General features: G+C 38.3%; 1 pseudogene; it reads right to left on the bottom strand.

The window, feature by feature from the left end:
- Window positions 1–5,202: 5,202 nt before the first annotated feature.
- LOC109373187 (40S ribosomal protein S8 pseudogene) lies at window positions 5,203–5,828 on the bottom strand (annotated as a pseudogene).
- Window positions 5,829–6,791: the final 963 nt, after the last annotated feature.

The following is a 6,791-nucleotide window of genomic DNA, read 5'->3' on the forward strand; positions in this document are numbered from 1 at the left end:
GCATGGTGTATTTCTTACTCACATTTTCATTCCAGAAAGTTGTCTGGAAAGACACTACTCTTCTACTAGTGATATAGCACAAATTTAACGAAAACCTAAAATAATTTCGGTTTTCACTAACCTCTTAAGAATTAGTCAGTGATTCTCTGGAAAGAACAAAAAGATTTTTCAAAGGACTATTATGAAGAAGGAAATGTGATTTGCAATTGACTAATAGAGATAAGAAAAGAAGGTAAATAACCTGTTTTTATTAAAACAGTTGGCCTAAAAAAATTCAGAAAGACTAGATTTGTCTTGTATAAAGACAGTATGTTATTCTATAGCATATGTAATGTAGACTTAGGAAACTCTAGTAGGTATTAAAAACTTGGGCATTAACAGGCTATTTTGTATTTGAATTTCAAGCTTTAAAAATAAATGTCATATTAGATGTTTTTTGGTAGATTAAAAAACAAATTTTTAAAAGGAAGCAAAGGTATCTCTTAATATGAAAGCATATATCAATCACTATCTTGACTAGTCCATGAGATCTTAATGGTTACTCTGAAGTTGCTTTTGACAAGGAACTATTGCTAGAGTTATTGCTTAAATTTTATTCACAAGGTCCAGGTATCCCAGAACCGAGATGCATCAGGAAGTCATGGTGGTGACTAATGGTAGTGTCAGCCAGTTTGTGGCTTTCTGTCTCAATAGAAGGAAAAATTGTGTCACAAAGTATTTATGAGTAGCTATTGAACAATGTCCGGACATGGGTTTTCAGACTATTTTCCCAGCACTATTATACCTCACTTTCTGGTAACGGGAAGCAACTTCAGATTTACTGCCTCTGCCTGGTGAGCTTGTTAAGCCAGGACTGAGAATTTCTGCAAAGGAAGAGGAGGTTTGCTCTGTTTTGAGTCTCCAAACTCTTCACCAACCCTTCCAAAGTCACAAATACATATCCTTTGTCACAAAAGAGACCAAACACAAGAATACAGAAGGATTAGGGCTAAGCTGTCAGCATGACACAGTGCAAAGCCATGAGCTGCTTCTGCCACCTACAAGTGTGTGATTCCAAAGGACCTCAGTGCCACCTGCAAAATGAGACATTGTAAGGGATTTGTAATACAAATTTATGCTACATAATTAGAGTTTACAAAAATTATTTTCGATTATGGATATGTAGACATTAGAATGGATATGTAGACATTAGAATTAGAGCAGAGACATTATAAACTCTGCTTCTTATGAGAGATAAACACTAGAATGATTATATATGAAAACTTGAATGAAGGAAAGTTAACATTTTGGTGCCAGTTCATTTATAGTGGGGACCAGAATTATAATTGCCTCATTCCTGTCAGAACATGAAACTTTATGAGGAAAGTAATAATTCTAGTATCCTTAGCTCATTATTAATGACATCCCTTCTAGCATTACTATCTACTCCCTAGCTTTTTTCTAGAGCCAAATTTTAGGAATGTGCTTAACCACCCACCCTCTCCTCAATTACTTGGAATCTAAATACGTTTATCCTAAAGTAAACAGTCTGTTTTTTCTCTATGGATGTTTTTGGGATTTTTCTCCTTATCTTTGATGGCCTGAAATTTCATCAAAATAGTCTAAGGGTGGATTTCTGTCCTCTTCCAACCCCAAATTCATCTTAGAGAGCCCTTTGATCTGAAGTCTAGTGTCTTTCCCTAGCTCCAGGAAATTTTCTTTTATTATTTATTATCTCATTTTATTGCTTCCATTCCATCCCTCTGAAACTTCCATGAGACGTATATTTGAAATCATCTGGATCTCTTTTCCATGTCCCTTAGCTTTTCTTTAACATTTTCCATTTTACAATTTTTTCTTTTGCACTGCATTCCGGGGGATTCCTCACTTTCGCCTTTCAGTTCTATAAGTTGATCTTCAACTATCTCCATTCTGGAATTCATTTCCTCAATTAATATTAAAATTTTTTCCTCTTAGAATCCTGAGTGTAAAGAATTGACTTAATTATAACACCTTAGTTCATTTTCATAGCACGTTATCATTTGTCCATGTAAGAGTCTTGTTTCACTCATTTATTTTCTAAAACGTCATCCCTGATTTGCATTTCCATTCTCCTTATCGTTGTTTCTATTTAAGATGTTTGATATACATTCTTAAATCTGCATGTATGCCTAAAGATATTTTGTTGTCTTCTATGCATGCTTTCCCCCTAACTTAATAAGTATACAATAATGTGCTAGGCATAGTTTTTTTAAAATTTTGGCAATAATAATTGTAAGTCCCAAGAACTCCAATTGTTTCTCTTTTTTATAGCAGTCATATTTTTGCTAATGAATATAATATCTTCTCAAATCTTTCCAAATATAATAGTATACTTATTTTAAGGTCTTATTTTGTTGCCTCCATTAATTTTTCTGTAGGTTTTAGTTGTTCTGTTATTTGAATCAGTTGATCCTTTCTAGTGGTGTAAATTTTCCTCACACATTTGGTGATAACTGTCTGTTCTTATTGTTGGTGAGGTCTACTTCCTTGACCAAAAATGAATCCCTGTTTACCTATCTGTTAATGCATGCTCTCCTGGTGACAAAGGAGAAGCACTTTTGTGTGGTCCAGAGGGTTTGTGTATTGGTTTCTTAGGTCTGCCCTCACCAAGTACTCCAAACTGAGTGGCTTTGAACAATAGAAATTTATTCTTTCACAGTTCTGGAGGCTAAATATTCAAAATCAGTGTGATGACAAGGCCACATAATCTCTGAAGCCCCTAGGGGGGATCCTTTTTTGCTTCTTCCAGCTTCTGGCCGCCCCAGGCATTGTTTGGTTTGTAGCAGAATAACTCTCACTTCTGCCTCTGGCTTCACGTGGTCAACCTCTTTTGGTGTGTGTGTGCTTCTGTGTCTTCACGTGGTGATTTCCTCTCTATGTCTCTCTCCTCTTCTTATAAAGACACCACTCATATTGGGTTAGGGCCCACTATACTCCATCTAAACTAATTATATCAGCAATAGCCTATTTCTAAATAAGGTCACATTCTGTGGTACTAGGGATTAGGACTTCCAAGTATCTGTTTTGGGGATACAATTTAACTTATCCCAGTAAGGAAGTAGCTTGTCCACTGATTAAAAGTGAGCTTCCCATCCTTACTTTGTACAACGTCTTGCTTCTCAAGTCCCAGAAGCTATTCTGGGGGTCTTCAATTCCAGAACTCCCACTTTAGAGAGCTGTACATGACATTTTATCCTGGTGACAAATGCTGCGGTCAGGGTGCCCTTTTCTTTGTGTCCTCAGCTGTCACTGGTGCCTTACCCAAAGCCTTTTAGCTTTGTTTGTAAATGAAATCTGCAGGCAGCTGTTCAGATCTTTGGGTGAAAGGGTTACTGGCCAGATCTTCTGACTGATCCTTTAATGACTCACCCAATGATTTCTCCAGGACTGATTTGGTTTGGTTAGCTTCTGGCACAAAACTCATCCAGGGTTTTCTTAGGAACTTTTGCAGTAGCTTTAGCTTTGATTTGGATCTTGTGTTGCAGTTTCTCCTAATTATTCTCTGTTGACCCAATCCCATCTGCTTCCCACGCTGCCCCAAATACTTTTTGTGTACTGAAAATTCCTCAAGTTTTCTGGTCCACCAATGACACCTTTTCCTGTTTTTCAGTCTGTCATGGATCCTTTGGTGACAGCTTTTCTTTAATTTCAGTGGCATTTGGGTGGGAAGGAAATAGGTGTATGTGTTACTCTGCCATAATTATATGGTATAAAGTGTTGATCTAAACTAGGGGTCATCTAACTTTTTCTTCAAGGGCCAGGTAGTAAATATTATAGGCTTTGTGGGCTATAAGGTCTCTGTTGCAGCTATTGAACACTGCTGTTTTAGTGCAAAGGCAGCCATAAACAATATGTAAATGGATGGAAGTGGCTGTGTTTCAATAAAACTTGACTTAAAAAGTAGGCAATGGGCCAGGTTTGACCTATCCCTGACATCAGTGGTTCTTAAAATTGTCATGCATCAGAATCTCTGAAAAAGCTTGATAAAACACAGATTGCTGTCCTCACCTCCAGTTTCTGACTCAATAGGTTTGGGGTGGGGGTTCCAGAATTTATATTTTTAATGAACTCCCAGGTGATGCTGATACTAGTGCTCTGTGGGCCATAGTTTGAGAACCATTCATCTAAACTAAACACCTCTGTCTCAACCATTTATTGATAATACATCTATGTTCCTTATTCATTTGTTCATTTGTTCATTTATTCAATAAGTATTTCTTGTACTTCTACTATGTGTCAGGCTCTGTTCTAGGTCATACTGTCATGAAACAAATCTCTGTTCACATGAGTAGGGAAACAAGACAACCAGACAAACACAAGGATGCCTATACAAGACATAGTATTGGATAATAATAAGAACTACATAAATAAAGCCAAGGAAAAGGAGAGAGTGGTGCAGAAAAAGAACTATTTTAGATAGGAGGGTCAGGGATGGTCACTCTGAAGAGATGACATCTCAACATAGATATAATGATGTAAAAGAGCTAATCATGGGAAAGATAGAACATTCCAGGCAGAGGAGATAACAAGTATGAAAGCCCTAAAGTGAGAATGAGTTTGTTTTTGAGGAAAAGCAAGGAGACCAGTGTGATGAAAGTGGTTTGAGTGAGATGAAGAGTAGCAGGAGTTGAGTTCAGAAAAGTGAGCAGGGTGCAGATGTTTTAGAGATTTATAGCCCATGACACAGAGTTTGCATTCTATTTTAAATTTTATGGGAAGACATTGGAGGTTTTTTGCAGAGGATTGATATGATATCATTTACATTTTGAAGCATCACATGGGTGGCTGGGTGGAAAACACTCTGCGGGAATGAGAGTATTTCCCACACAGTGTTTGGATGATGATGAAAGACCAGCTGGGGTTTTCAAGAATTCTAAGAGAAGGATTGTGGTGGTTTGGACCAACATGACATTAGTGATGAGACACAGTTAGAAATAGAATATATTCTGATGGTAGAGATAGTAAAATTTGCTGATAAATTGAATATGGTGTGTTTTAGGTATAGAACAGCATCAAAGATAACTCCTGAGTGTCTTGAGCAACTAGGAGGAGATGGGAAGGAAATTAAGATTTTACTTTGAGAATTTTATGCTTGAGATACTTTTTATTTTTTATTATTTTATTTTACTTTAGAACACAAAACTCCTTTATTACACGGACTAAGCTAGGAGGGAGGAGGACTTATTTGCCTTTCCGGGCCTTGGTATTCCTCAGCTAGAACTCCAGCTCCTTGCCTTCCAGAACATAGCCATCTGCTCGGCCGCACTGGACTGGTCTTGAAGCGATGCAAGCAAGAAGCTTGCCCCGCTGGAACTGCTCCTCTAGAAGACTGCTGATTTGGGCATTCTTTTCCCTTTCATCTTATTTCTTCTGAATTGTCTTTGATTGTTTTTTGTTCAAAATCTCTTCCCCCTCAGGAATCAGTTTGGCCGCCATCTTGTGGCCCAGGGGCAGCGCATAGTGGGACTTGTACCACTGCTGGTACTGTGTGCTGTCAGTGATCATGAGGCAGTTCTTTACTAGGGTCTTGGTGTGGACCAGTTCGTTGTTACATGCATTGCACACAACATCAATAATTCTTGTTTTGCGCGTACAACACTCAGAGCTTCAAGAGACGTTCCCCACATCTAGACTCAATGCAGGGTACCTCTTGTTGCCTCCACGCACACAGACTGTGTGTCTGGCGAGGGCCAATCTTAGTGTTGGCGGCAAGGCCTCCCAACTTCTTATTTTCACTTCTTGTGGTAGGACTTTCTCTGGCCCCTGGTCTTGTGGCACTTGTGCCAGTTGTCCTGACAGATACCCATGGCTTGGCGCTGATTGAAAAGAGCTTGAGATGCTTTTTAGACATTCAAATGAAGTCGTCAAGGAGGTGGTTAGATATAATAAATTAGAAATCAGGTGAAAGGTCAAGGCTAGAGATAAAATATAGGATTCATCAATATACATTTGATGTTTTATATGTAAGGCCATAAGTCTCAAGGAGATCACCTACATTACGGGTGTAGATAGACAAGAGAAAGAGGCCAAGGAATTAACCTCATTAACATTGAGATGATGGAAAAAGGAAGAGGAGCCAGCAAAAGAAATAGAGAAGGCTTGTAGGAGAGTTTGGTTTCTCAGACGCCAAGGAAAGAAAATATTTCAAGAAAGCGAGTCATCAAACTTGTCAAATGTTACTGGGTAAGCAAGTAAGAAGAGTGCTGAAACGTGATCAGTTGGTAATCTTGACAAGAGAGAATGCAGTGGAACAATGAGGAATAAAACTGTTCAGAATAGAAGAGAGAAAGTGGAAGAAGAGGGTACAGAGATGTGAACATAGTCAGCTCTCTCAAGGAGTTTCTGCTTCTGGTAATGCTTGCCTAAGTTATGTGTTTCAATCCTGAGAACAACTAGAACAGCAAGACTAAATATAATAATTCTCTGCCTGAAGGTATTGAATAACTAACAAAATGGTGAAAAGTGATAAGTTTTAGAATACAAAAGAAACCCAGAGAGGTAATCCCAGCACCAATGTCTACTTTTTCATTAGGAGAAGAGGTAGCTGAGAGGTTGAGAAACTGCACAGCATTTTTAACAATCTCAAGAGACTAATAGGAAAAATTTGTATTTAGAATATGCCCAGGGGGAGAGTAAGGTAGTCACCTTCCACCAGACTTAGAGTTGGAATCCCCAAAAAACTAACTCTTAGAAATAAATGTAAGGGCCGGCTGAGTGGCTCAGTTGGTTAAGAGCTCGCTCAAGAGTTTGAGCTCTGAGCAACAGTGGTT

The sequence above is a fragment of the Hipposideros armiger genome, unplaced genomic scaffold, assembly GCF_001890085.2.
Source record: "Hipposideros armiger isolate ML-2016 unplaced genomic scaffold, ASM189008v1 scaffold_693, whole genome shotgun sequence".
Taxonomy (NCBI): domain Eukaryota; kingdom Metazoa; phylum Chordata; class Mammalia; order Chiroptera; family Hipposideridae; genus Hipposideros; species Hipposideros armiger.